The sequence below is a fragment of the Scyliorhinus torazame genome, chromosome 14, assembly GCF_047496885.1.
Source record: "Scyliorhinus torazame isolate Kashiwa2021f chromosome 14, sScyTor2.1, whole genome shotgun sequence".
Taxonomy (NCBI): Eukaryota; Metazoa; Chordata; class Chondrichthyes; order Carcharhiniformes; family Scyliorhinidae; genus Scyliorhinus; species Scyliorhinus torazame.
The window spans coordinates 184,144,373-184,159,411 of NC_092720.1; positions in this window are offsets into that span (position 1 = coordinate 184,144,373).

Consider the following 15,039-nt stretch of genomic DNA (forward strand, 5'->3'; position numbering starts at 1 on the left):
TTACCATTTAGCGCAGTTAATCGTCCGCGTATAACGAGACACTATGCTCCACTCACCTTGCACTATCCCCTGCCAATCCCTTGACATTCTCAATGCCATTGATAATGTCTCTATAGCTGAGGCAAATAGCAAGGGGGAGAGTTGCTGCTGACCACAGACTTCCATTGGGTTGGTCCAACATTATCTTAGACAAAGCACTGCAGTGGTTCAAGAGGCAGCTCACCACCTGCTCGAGGGCAATTAGGAATGTTGGCCTTGTCAGTGATGCCTACATCCCCAAAATCAGGGTTTTCAAAAGTGCGGGTCACAACGCACTGATGGGCCATAGGCGGATGTCAGAAGGGTCGCAGAGTTAAGGGTCATAATGTTCCCAATTGATCGAATTGCTTCTCGATGCGTGCATCAGCCAATAGTGGCATTGAGACTGAGAACCTCTGCATAATGAGCAGTGCAGTCTCCGACCATAAGCGGCAGTAGTGTGCAGGTCAGCATGCCCTGCATATACACTTGGCGCCAAGCACCCAGGACATACATGCTTTTGGTGCAAATTCACATGGAGGTGAACTTCTTTCACTTTTGAGCAAGGCAAGGGGACTGTGGATGTGGACTGTTTTATTGCAAGGAAGTCATGGCCAGAGACACAAATAGACAGTGTGCCTATTGGCCAGGATCTCAGAATGGAATGGAGTTGGAGAGAGCTGCGTAGGAGAGTCCACAACAAGGGCGGCACAGTAGCACAGTGGTTAGCACTGCTGTCTCACAGCGCCGAGGACCCGGGTTCTATCCTGGCCCTGGGTCACTGTCCATGTGGTCTGCACATTCTCCTCGTATCTCGTGGGTCTCACCCCCACAAGACCAAAGATGTGCAGGGTCAGTGGATTGGCCACGCTAAAATTGCCCCTTAATTAAAAATAAAGAATTGGGTACTCTAAATTTATATAAACAAAGGAAAGCCCACAACAGGACAGAGCAGTGCGACTTTTAACTCTTAACAGAGTTCCAAGGCCTCTGGTGAACAGCTTACAAAGAAGAAACTTAAATGGAAAAAACAGTATAAAGCTGATTTTGTGAGACATGATTTTGCGTTAATTGTGCCAGTGCAAATCAGGCTGCAAAGTCCATGTGTGTTATATGCAAGGAAGTACTGGTGGATGAGAGTTTATAGCTCTGAAAAGTCCAAAAATATCTGAAGACTAAGCATGGTGACCTCAAGAACAAACCTCTTGATTTATTTTCAAAGGATGCAGCAAGAACTGAAATGATCAGCTGAAGTCCTCAGCAGAAATTTAACGTTCAATGCCAAAACACAATACCCTCATTCTTACATGGTAACTTTCCACTTAGCTAAAGAGAAAGCGCCCCACACTGTTGCAGAATGATTAATTCACCCTGCACCGTTAGACACAGCTTGCAAGACCCTAGCTGAGGATCAGCTGAAAAATTTAAATTCATCCCACTTCATGTTTTTTGTAAAGTTAGGTTAACCAATTATTTTTCCAATTAAGGGCAATTTTAGCGTGGCCAACCCACCCAACCTGCCTATCTTTGGGTTGTGAGGGTGAAACCCATGCAGGCACAGGGAGAATGTGCAAACTCCACAAAGACAGTGAACCGGGACCAGGATCAAACCCGGGTCCTCAGCGCCGTAGGCAGCAGACCTAACCACTGTTCTACTGTGTTGCCCTATCCTATTTCATGTTGTCACAATGGATCACCAATTTTGTAATGTTGCTTGGAAATTAGAAGTACAGTGGTTGGAAAGGGGGGGCTTGACTGGGTCCATTGCCGAGGAATAACAAGTGATGGGAAAAACAGCAGAGTTATAATAAGAATGAAGGAGATAGCTGGCCAGGACATTGTTTTGAATCAATGCTTTATTCATTAGCATCGAAAGGAATTCCATCTGTTCTTGAAGTTGTGTTGAAAGAAATTGTGAAAGCCGCAAATTTCATTAAACACAGTGTTGCTCTTCTGCAAGAGGGTCACAACTGACAAGTCATACTAATTACTGACAAAAGTGTTTTTGAATCAGGTTTACCTTATTCGGAACAAATGTGCCACGCAGACTCTTATGCAGTTAATTATTGTCACACAGATTAATATTTTAGTAAAAACCGCCCCACAGATTTTACTTAATAAGTGATAGCTGTTACTCAGCACACAAATTGAACACAAAAGTCACATCACTCAGAACAGCAGGCCATGCTCTTCTTGAAGGATGTTTTAATGGTCACCGAGCTCTTGGCTCAAGGTAATCTTCTGTGATGGTTAGTCCCAGGGCTTTTGCGGATGAAGCTTTGAATCCCTGTTTCTTAATACGATTTCTTCCAGCTTTTTGAAGGTTCGATGATGTCAGTTTTATTACCCTGTGGCTGCTGAAGTTATGTTTCACAAAACCAGTAAACAGGGTCCATTTGCTTCGTGATGTCATAAAACAGCTTCCAGATTAACAGTTTCTGTGACTACAAAGTTTATGCGGCCCCCTTCCCAACTGTCTCCAGCCGCCTAGTTTCAATCATTCTCCAGCTTTCTTTATGACATAGCTGTTGGGCGGGATTTTTTGTCCCGCGAGCCCCGTCTTCCAGGATGGCCCACCCTCGCCAGCAGCAGGATTCTCCATTCGTGCAGCCGGCCAATGAGGTTTCCCATTGTGGCCCCTTATATGCCATCGGGAAGCGCACGGGCATGGGTGCGCTGCCGGCGAAGCGGAGGATCCTGCTGATGAAGAATCTGTCTTGTTATCTTTTGCCTTGTCACTTGGCTGCTAATGATCTCCTTTTGAGGCTGAGGCCTCCTACTGACCAGCATCCTGTTATGGTAACTGTATTTCCAGAAATTCTCCAGAGAGCCTCTGTGATTTCATAAGTATCTTTGTTACTTGGCCACATTTCATATCAGCTACAGTGTCTCTTGTAACTTGGCCATAATCCCCAGAAGGCTGAGGACCAGGGCTGCAACAGCACACTCAATATCAGAATTTGAAGCTCTGTGTTCTTATGCGGGTGCTGAATACACACATTTATTGTTCCACAATGAGGTACGTTGTGATATGGGCCAGGGTTTAGAGAACCCCAAAGTGTATCATGGAGTTCACCTGACCCACAACTTTTAATAGATTGTGGTATGGGGAGCACACGGCCCACTCTACAGGAGTGGTACAGCAGATATTGAAAAATATTTTTTAAAGCAAAACAATGTTTATTCTATGAACTCAAGTTAACCTTTTTTAAAACATACAGTCAACATCTTAGCAATCATTAATACAAATACAACCCCCAAAGACTACAACACTAAGTAATCATTTAAGCTTTCCTTTTAACATCCATAAGACTTAAAAAAGAACTTTTAACAGAAGCACATCAGGTTAAAGTCACTACTGAGAGCAGTTACTGGTTTTAAATCACCAAAGGATCGATTTACAGTTTTTAGATTACAGAGAGAGAGACTAATACCCCTTCTGGCTGTGACTGCAGCTATCCAGCTCTGAAAAGGAAACTAAAACACACCTTGCAGCAAACAGCCTAAAGCGAAAGTAAAAATCTGACAGACAGCCCAGCTCCACCCACTTTCTGACATCACTGCAGTAGGAATCACCCATTTCTTAAAGGTACTCTCACTACAGATATTTATATACACACCCATTTATAAACACCCATTTCTTAAAGGTACTCTCACTACAGATATTTATATACACACCCATTTATAAACACCCATTTCTTAAAGGTACTCTCTCATGACACCTCCCCCAAGGAAAAAAAAACCATCAACTTCAAGCTGGTTTCATTTTTCACCTTTTCATTATCCTTTAAGAAATGCACACTGTAAATAGACATCTTCATTTCAAAAAACAACACACGCAAACAGGTATAATAACTTAGTCCATTTTTCTTCTTCCTCCAACTGAAATCCTACTCGATTGACAGTCACTTTGAACAAAAAGGTCTCTGCATGATCCGTCCATTTCCCTACGCCTCGGCATTTTTCTTTAAAGTCAGATGATTTAGTTCAATCTGATCAGAGTCCCTTATAATTCTCCAACACATGAGCATTGGTTATCACAGCTTTCAGGCAGTCAAATGCTCGTTGAAACTCCGCTGTCCACTGGAATGTTTTACGTTTCTTCAGCAAGTCCATCAGTGGAGCAATTACACTACAAAACCTTTGCACAAATGTTTGATCAGATCCACTCATGCCAAGAAATCGCACTATTTCCGTTCGTCTTGAGGGTATTGAAAACTCCTCTCAATAACAGTTGGTTTCACATCCCGTGTGACCATTCGACCCTGTCCGATTGTATGGCAAAGGAAAGTGACTTGGGCTTTTCCAAATTCACTTTTGGCTAGGTTTATCACCAAACCCGCCTCCTGAAGTCGATCGAATAACTCCACCAGATGTTTTAAATGTTCTTTCCATATCTGGCTGAAAATGACCAGATCGTCGATGTATACCGCACAATTGGGTAATCCTGAAACAACTTTGTGAGTTAACCATTGATATATGGCTGGGGCATTTTTCATGCCAAATGGCATAGCTTTGAATTGGTATGTACCATCTGGAGTCACAAAAGCTAAAATCTCCTTCGCCCTTTCGGATAAAGGTACCTGCCAATAACGTTTAAGTAAATCCCATTTGGAAATAAAAGCTGATTGTCCCACTTTCTCAATGCAATCCTCCAAACGTGGGATGGGATAAGAGTCCATTCTTGTAACTGCATTAACCTTTCTATAGTCCACACACAACCATTGGATACCATCTGGTTTAGATACCATCACTATGGGTGCAAACCACTTCAAAAATGCCATTTTTAAGCAATCTGTTTGTTAACCTGTGCCAATTTTAAAGGGTTAAGTCTATATGGATGTTGTTTGATTGGAGCAGCATTTCCCACATCTACATATGAATAGCCATTTTAGTACTTCCCAATTTATCCCCACAAACATGCCCATGTGATATCAATAACTCTTTCAGGCCTTTGCGTCCCTAGTAGCCCGGCGAAGGGTCTTGCTATTGTGGAAGGAGGCGAAGCCCCCTAGCCTGGAGGCCTGGATTAACGACATGGCGGGGTTCATAAAATTGGAGAGAATTAAGTTCGCTTTGAGAGGGTCTGCACAGGGGTTCTACAGGCAGTGGCAACCGTTCCTAGAATATCTCGCGGAGCGTTAGAAGAAGGTCGTTCAGCAGCAGCAGAAACCCTGGGGGGGGGGGTGGAGGGGGGAACGAGAGACTGTTTGAGGGGATGGACGAGCAGGAGATTGCATGGAGGGTGGGGGGAAACGGTACGCGCGGCCAAGAGCCAGCGTATAAAGCTATGTAAATATACCATCTTGCCATGTATATATTTTGCTCAGGGAGAATTTGCGTTATTTTGTTATGGGGAGGGGGGGGGGTGATTGTTTGTAAGGAGAAAAAAATTTGTGTTGTTAAAAAATCTTAATAAAAATATATTTTTTTAAAAAACTCTTTCAGGCAAGTTTGTTTTTCCTCTGGAAGGTAACTCAACAATTTATCCCAATTTTTAAGAACATCCTAGTTTTCCAATTTACTTTGAGGCATGTCAAATTCACAATCATCTGGATTTGGTTCGTCACTTTGATTTAGAATCATTAAAATCTCCTCCTTTTTCTCTCCTTCCCTTTGAAAGTACCTTTTAAGCATATTCACATGACACACTCGGTGAGTCTTCCTTCTATCCGGTGTTTTTACCACATAATTCACCTCACTTCATTTCCATTCAATCTGATATGGTCCACAAAACCTAGATTTTAAAGGCTCCCCTACCACTGGTAACAACACTAAAACTTTATCCCCACTGGCAAAACTACGAACTTTGGATTTCTTGTCTGCTGCCCGTTTCATCACATTTTGTGCAACTTTCAAATGATGTCCAGCCAATTCACCTGCTCTATTTAATCATTTCCTAAAATTTGACATGTAATCCAATAATGTAATTTCCGATTTCTCACTCACCAACTTTTCCTCAATCAATTTAAGTGGTCCTCTTACCTCATGACCAAAAATTAGTTCAAAAGGAATGAATTTGGTTGACTCATTAGGTGCATCCCTAATTGCAAACAGTACGAATGGAATTCCTTTTTTTCCAACGCTCCCTGCGATTCTGGATGTTTTGCAGTTGATTTAAATTGTTTTATTTCTAAGCTATCCATAACTTCTTTGAATAACTTTGAGGTAAAATTTGATCCTTGATCCGATTGTATTTCTGTGGGTAGTCCATATCTAGTAAAGAATTTAAATAACTCCTCCACAATCTTTTTAGCTGTAATATTACGTACTGGAACGGCCTCTGGAAACCTAGTAGACTCATCCATTATAGTCAAAATATATTGATTCCCACTTTTTGTTTTAGGAAGCGATCCTACGCAATCAATTAGGACCCTTGTAAAAGGTTTCTCAAATGCTGGGATGGGTATTAAGGGCGCTGGTTTTATCACTGTTTGAGGTTTCCCTATCACTTGACATGTGTGACATGATTGACAAAATTTAACTACATCTTTATGTAGTCCAGGCCAATAAAAATGTTTCTGGATTTTAGCTTGAGTTTTCATTATTCACAAATGACCTCCCACTGGTACCTCATGTGCAACACGCAACACCTCCTTTTTATACCCTACCGGCAATACTACTTGATGAACTTCTGCCCACTTTTCATCCGCCTGCATCTGTAAAGGTCTCCATTTTCTCATCAAGACATTACTTTTACGGTAATAGCACTCTGGTATACACTCAGATTCCTCGTCCGTGTATGCTTTCTGATATATCCGTTTTATTTCTACATCTTTCTGTTGCAACTCTGCTAATTTTCCTGAACTAAAAATATCCGCCTCATCCTCCACCTGTTCTTGTTCTTTTTCAACCATCTGATCAAAAATCGTTTCTGATAATTGCACTTCAACTTTATCTTCACTCTTTGATTTCCCCTCTTGTCTTAACCTGTGACTTTGCAACCTTGTTTCTACACAATCCGGAAACAGCCCAGGACATTCGCCCTTCAACACTTCAGTTGTCTGATTTTCCACTGGCTTATCAATCACAGTAGGCATCACTCCCACCAGCAGTCCAGCTATATCATTACCCAAGATAAACTGTATTCCTGGACAAGATAGTTTCTCTATTACTCCTTATACCACTTCACCAATCTTCACTGGACTTTCCAACCTTACCTTATATAATGGAACACTACTCCTCTCACCCTGAATTCCACATATTACCACCTTGTCTAGCAACATTCTTCCCAAACCACAGAACTCCTCATCTCTTACCATTAAAGATTGACTAGCTCCCGTATCTCTTAAAATTGTGACATCTTTACCTGCTCTTCCTGATACACATGAATAAACTTTACCCACACAAGTAAATTCTTTAAAGACATCTAGCACCTTCTTATCAATCACCTCTTGAACAGCTGTACAATCTTTTGCACCTCCGTCGCTTCCCTTGGGCTTTCCTTTAACACTTTAACAAACCCCACTGTCTTATCCTGTTTTACCACATCAGCCTTCCCAGTGCTTTTCTTCAAACCACCAACACTGTGACTTTACATGGCCTAGTTTATTACAGTGAAAACATTTGAAACTTTTCATTTCTTTTCCACCCTCCTGGATTTCTTTTTTAATCTGATGTGCACTCTCCTTATTATCTCCCATCAGATCACTTTTACCTTTACCACTTGAGTATTTCTCATGTCCCCAGTTTCTATCCCTCACAGGCTGAAACTGATGTCGGAAACCAAACTTTGATTCATGAACTAATTCATAATTATCTGCCATGTCTGCTGCTACTCTCGCAGTTTTAACCCTCTGCTCTTCCACATGAATTCTCACTACATCAGGAGTTGAACTTTTAGTCTCCTCCAAAAGTATAATTTCTCTGAGAGCTTCATACGTTTTGTCTATTTTCAGAGCCCTTATCAACCTATCAAAATTACTCTGTTTGATCCTTTCAAACTCCATGTATGTTTGAGGAGATTCTTTCCTTAAATTTCTAAACCTTTGTCTGTAGGCTTCAGGAACTAGTTAATGTGCACTTAAGATGGATTTTTTCACTTCCTCATACAAATCAGATACCTCCTCTGATCGTGATGCAAGCACTTCACTAGCCCTACCTACCAGCTTTGTTTGAATCAGTAATACCCACGTGTCCTGTGGCCATTTCATTTGTTTAGTTACCTTCTCAAATGAAAGGCTTCTACCTCCTTCTCACCACACCTTGGCAATGCTTGGACATATTTAAATAGATCCCCACAAAGCCTTCAACTATGACGCTCTTTCTCACTATCCTCATCACCATCACCAACTGTACGTTTCCCTTTACGGATGCCAATTTTAACTGACTCATGTTTCATGGCCATTTTCTGAAGTTCAAACTCTCGCTCTTTATCTTTTTCCCTGATCTGTATCTCCCTTTCTCTTTCTTTTTCCTCTCTATCTCTTTTGTATTCGAGCTGCTTTAATTCTTTCTCATGTTCCATTTGTTTAATTTGTAACTGAATTTTTGCCATTTCCAATGAGTCAAACTGTATCTCAGGCAACTTTAAATGCTTAGCCACTGCCATAATTACCTCATCTTTTCGCATTTTGTCAGGTAATGTTAACTGCAATGTTTTTGCTAAATCTAACAGTCTGCTTTTAGTCTCTGATCGTCTCCAGCCCCAAAGCTTCTGAGCCTCTGAAAGAGCCATTGTCGACAACACACTCCCTACTTAAACTAGCATACCATACCTGAAAAGCAACCAAAATATGCTCACCCATCACTGCCTTTAAGTTCACTAAGCCAATCGAATAGATAAGACTTTTATCCCCCTCGAGCCCCCAATTTGTTATGGGCCAGGGTTTAGAGAACCCCAAAGTGTATAATGGAGTTCATCTGACCCACAACTTTCAATAGATTGTTGTATGGGGAGCACACGGCCCACTCTACAGGTGTGGTACAGCAGAAATGGAAAAATATTTTTCAAAGCAAAACAACTTTTATTCTACGAACTCGTTAACCTTTTTTGAAACATACAGTGAACATCTTAGCAACCATAAAATCAAATACAACCCCCAAAGAATACAATACTAAGTAATCCTTTAAGCTTTCCTTTTAACATCCATAAGACTTAAAAAATAACTTTTAACAGAAGCACATCAGGTTAAAGTTACTACTGAGAGCAGTTATTAGTTTTAAATCACCATTGGATTGATTTACAGTTTTTAGATTACAGAGAGAGAAACTAATACCCCTTCTGGCTCTGACTGCAGCTATCCAGCTCTGAAAAACGAAACTAAAACACAACCTGCAGCAAACAGCCTAAAGCGAAAGTAAAAATCTGACAGACAGCCGAGCTCCACCCATTCTCTGACATCACTGCAGTAATAGACACCCATTTCTTAAAGGTCCTCTCACTATAGATATTTAGATACACACCCATTTATAAACAGTCATTTCTTAAAGGTACTCTCACATGACAGTTAGAACATAGAACATTACAGTGCAGTACAGGCCCTTCGACTCTCGATTTTGCACCGACCTTTGAAACCACTCTAAAGCCCATCTACACTATTCCCTTATCATCAATATGTTTATCCAATGACCATTTAAATGCCCTTAATGTTGGCGAGTCCACCACTGTTACAGACAGGGCATTCCACGCCCTTACTACTCTCTGAGTAAAGAACCTACCTCTGATATCTGTCTTATATCTATCTCCCCTCAATTTAAAGCTATGTCCCATCGTGCTCGACATCACCATCCGTGGAAAAAGGCTCTCACTGTCCACCCTATCCAATCCTCTGATCATCTTGTATGCCTCAATTAAGTCACCTCTTAACCTTCTTCTCTCTAACGAAAACAGTCTCAAGTCCCTCAGCCTTTCCTCATAAGATCTTCCCTCCGCACCAGGCAACATTCTGGTAAATCTCCTCTGCACCCTTTCCAATGCTTCCACATCCTTCCTATAATGCAGCAACCAGAACTGCACGCAATACTCCAAATGCGGCCACACCAGAGTTTTGTACAACTGCAACATGACCTCATGGCTCCGAAACTCAATCCATCTACCAATAAAAGCTAACACAACGTATGCCTTCTTAACAACCCTCTTAACCTGGGTGGCAACTTTCAGGGATCCAAGATCTCTCTGCTCATCCACACTACCAAGAATCTTACCATTTGCCCAGTACTCTGTCTTCCTGTTATTCCTTCCAAAATGTATTACCTCACATTTTTCTGCATTAAACTCCATTTGCCACCTCTCAGCCAGTTCTGCAGCTTATCTATGTCCCTCTGTAACGTGTTATATCGTTCCGCACTGTCCACAACTCCACTGACTTTAGTGTCATCGGCAAATTTGCTCACCCATCTTTCTACGCCGTCCTCCAGGTCATTTGTAAAAATGACAAACAGCAGTGGCCCCAAAACAGATCCTTGTGGTACACCACTAGTAACTGGACTCTAGGCTGAACATTTCCCATCAACCATCACCCTTGGCCTTCTTCCAGCTAGCCAATTTCTGATCCAAACTGCTAAATCACCCTGAATCCCATGCCTCTGTATTTTCTGCAATAGCCTACCGCGGGGAACCTTTTCAAATGCTTTACTGAAATCCATATACATCACATCAACTGCTCTACCCTCATCCACATGTTTGGTCACCTTCTCAAGAACTCAATAAGGTTTGTGAGGCATGACCTACCCTTTACAAAACCGTGTTGAATATCTCTAATTAAATTATTCCTTTCCAGATGATTGTACATCTTATCTCTTATCAACCTTTCCAAGACTTTGCCCACAACAGAAGTGAGGCTCACTGGTCTATAGTTAGCGGGGCTGTCTCTACTCCCTTTCTTGAACAAGGGGACAACATTTGCTATCCTCCAGTCTTCTGGAACTATTCCTGTAGACAATGATGACATAAAGATCAAATCCAAAGGCTCAGCAATCTCCTCCCTAGCTTCCCATAGAATCCTAGGATAAATCCCACCTGGCCCAGGGAACTTAACTATTTTCACACTTTCCAGAATTGCTAACACCTCCTGCTGAAGAACCTCAAGCCCTTCTAGTAGCCTGTATTCTCAGTATTCTCCTCGACAACATTGTCTTTTTCCTGTGTGAATACCGACGAAAAATATTCATTTAGCATCTCTCCTATCTCCTTGGACTCCACGCACAACTTCCCACTACTGTCCTTGACTGGTCCCATTCTTACCCTAGTCATTCTTTTATTCCTGACATATCTATAGAAAGCTTTAGGGTTATCCTTGATCTTACCTGCCAAAGACTTCTCATGTCCCCTCCTGGCTCTTCTTAGCTCTCTCTTTAGGTCCTTCCTAGCTAACTTGTAACTCTCGAGCGCCTGAACTGAACCTTCACGTCTCATCTTTACATAAGCCTCCTTCTTCCTCTTAACAAGTGATTCAACTACTTTAGTAAATCATGGTTCCCTCGTTCGACCACTTCCTCCCTGCTTGACAGGGACATACTTATCAAGGACACGCAGTAGCTGTTCCCTGAACCAGCTCCACATTTCAATTGTGCCCATCCCCTGCAGTTTCCCTCTCCATCCTATGCATCCTATGTCTTGCCTTATCGCATCATAATTGCCTTTCCCCCAGCTGTAACTCTTGCCCTGCGGTATATACCTATCCTTTTCCATCGCTAAAGTAAACGTAATCAAATTGTGGTCACTATCACCAAAGTGCTCACCTCCCTCCAAATCTAACACCTGTCCAGGTTCATTTTCCAGTACCAAATCCAATATGGCCTCGCCCCTCGTTGGCCTATCTACATACTGTGTCAGGAAACCCTCCTGCATACCTTGGACAAAAAAGGACCCATCTAACGTGCTCAAACTATAGCGTTTCCAGTCAATATTTGGAAACTGAAAGTCCCCCATAACAACTACCCTGTTACTTTCGCTCCTATCCAGAATCATCTTTGCAATCCTTTCCTCTACATCTCTGGAACTTTGCAGAGGCCTATAGAAAACTCCCAGCAGGGTGACCTCTCCTTTCCTGTTCTGACCTCAGCCCATACCACCTCAGTAGATGAGTCCTCATCGAACGTCGTTTCTGCCACCGTAATACTGTCCTTGACTAACAATGTCACTCCTCCCCCTCTTATACCACCTTCCCTGAGCTTACTGCGATATCTAAAGCACGGCACCTGCAACAACCATTCCTGTCCCCGCTCTATCCATGTCTCTGAAATGGCCACAACATCAAAGTCCCAGGTACCAACCCATGCTGCAAGTTCACCCACCTTATTTTGGATGCTCCTGGCATTAAAGTAGACACACTTTAAACCATTTTCCTGCCTAACGGTACACTCCTGCAACTTTGAAACCTTACTCCTGACCTCAGTACTCTCAATCTCCTGTATATTGGAGCTTCAATTCAGGTTCCCAGACCCCTGCTGAACTAGTTTAAACCCTCCCGAAGAGCATTAGCAAATTTCCCCCCCAGGATATTAGTACCCCTCTGGACCAGGTGTAGACCATCCCGTTTGTAGAGGTCCCACCTACCCCAGAATGAGCCCCAATTATCCAGGTATCTGAAACCCTCCCTCCTGCACCATGCCTGTAGCCATGTGTTCAGTTGGCTGTTAAGGGTTCAGGTACTTGGCAGAGTTTATTAACGGAGGTATGAAATCGACACCTTCCTCCTTAGAAAAATTCCCTCTGGCTGATAGTTTGATAATGAAAGTAGGGTGATCACGTCTTGCCTTGCAGACGTCTTTTCAATTCTAAATCGACTGAACCGCAAATTGCAAGGGAAGGATGATGTTGCTTTCGGTACTGTGAAGAGATAGATGCTTTCCAAAAGTCATTGAAAGTTTGGCTAGTGCGAGTAACCAAAAACTACTACATGCTCTGCACACTGCAATGGTGCATCGAAGAATACAGTGTCAGTACGGGAACTGTCAACAGTCTGACAACCTTATTCAGTCACATCTGGATGTGTTGATCAACAGTCTCTGTCACTACTTTCTAGAGAAAAAGTTTCAGATTTTGAAAGCAAAGAGGTGGGTGAAAAATCCCTTTGAGTTTGAAACCCCAGAGTCAGTTATTAACTTATAGCTGAATCCAAATGAGACTCAGCTGCTGCACCTGACTTGTGACAACCTATAAAAACATGCCACGAGTCCATGAGGCAATCAGAATTCTGGTGTACCGTCTCCGAGGAGTATTCAGTGCTGAGTAAAACAAGCATTTTGTTGCTATGGCCCTTTATGATGACTCACATGTGTGAGGTTGGGTTTTCCGCTTTCACAAGGGTGAAGACGGCACAAAGGAACCGACTGAACTCTGCACCTGACATGTGCATTGCTCCTCCTGTGAACCTGATTGGAGCGAGATTGTGATGACCAAGCAGGCTCACCGGTCAAATTAGAGGTTAGCGAATGTGATGTGGGTCCTGAAGGTCGGCCAGTTGGCAAAAATGAGTCCCTGGAAAGAAAGTTTGAAAAACACCGCTGTAAATGAATAAAAAGGTATGGTTGACCAGGAAACTCTTTCGTGCTAACTGTCTGCCGTTGGCCATGTTCTATGGACATTGCAGGCTGTTTATCACATTGGTCACATTTTAAACATACCTTTCGTAGCCATCGAGCCCTGAAGTGGGACCTGAACCCAGGGAACCAGGCTGAGAGGCGGGACAGTGCCACTGCGTCACAGGACCTCCATTCTTTGCTTTCCAACCCCAAAGTGTCTCTGACATCCAAAGCAAACAGAATAGGTGATCATTTATTACACTGCTGCCTGCGAGATCTTGCTATTGTTTCTGACGTGACAACAATGTCTAAACTTCAAAAGTACTTCATTGGCTGTGAGGAGCTTGGTGCAGGTCCACCTTTAGGGCAATGAAGCGTTAATTTAACCCAGACTGAAAGTGTGAACCATCTCCCAGTGTTGAGGGGCCGACAGTAAATGTCGGCCTTTCCCGCGACACCTATACTCCCCAGAATCAATGTTTTAAATTTCTAGTAGCTCCAAACATGAGAAATGAATCACCTTGCGAATGTTGATGTTAAATAATTGATTCTGATTATCAATGGATGTGGAATGTGTAAACCTGATGCTAATGTCACCGTATAAACTGCCTCTTCATTCCAATGTTTGGTGAATTAATGCGGTGTGTGAGAATCTTTAATTAGTCTGCAAGGTATAAATATTTAAAACGCAAACCTCAATGTTCAGTTGAACAGACGGTGCAAAACAAATGATGTTGTGCACACTGTAGGAATGAGTCGGTGTTGGTGTATCTCACCTTGGAAACAGCCAAGGTCTTGATTTACTGTCTCATCCTGAGGACAGAATCCCACTGAAATGGGGAGTGCCACTGTGGTGGGGAAGGAGACACACAAGGCTGCCCCATCTTGGGAGAGAGGGGGGAGGAGTGCAATGGGAGTGATGACCCTGCTCATCCTTCTCTTGAAGTCTCTGTGTAATCGTCGTTAATTGATCATCGAGAACAGGAGGCCATTTGAGAGACACCAGAGAGAGTGTTAGAAATATGACTCTGTCCCATACAGAGAATCTCTCAGCGAAAGGTCTACACCACACTCAGCTCATTGACACAGTGTCCATGTTTCATATTCAGCCCAAACACACCAAGATTTGCAACATCCAATACCCAGACCTTTCACCAGGGAACTGAATTAAGAGGGGACTTGCCCTGCTGCAGCTGAGAATACCAGGGAGAGAGCTGATTGGTAAGTAGTGGACAAGGTTGCAGAGACAAGCCAGGGAACTGCAGATCTGTGAGTCCCATATCAATGGTTGGGAAACTACTGGAGAAGATTCTGAAGGAGAGAATCTATCTCCACTTGGGGAGGCAAGGTTTGATCAGGAATAGTCAGCAAGGCTGTGTCAGAGAGAGATCATGCCGAATAAATTTGATTGAATTTTCTGAGCATGTAACCAGGTATATAGATGAGGGTAGTGCAGTTGATGTAGTTTACATGGATTTCAGCAAAGCCTTTGACAAAGTCCCACATGGAGACTATTAAGAAGGCAATGCACATGGGATACAGGTGATTTGATGA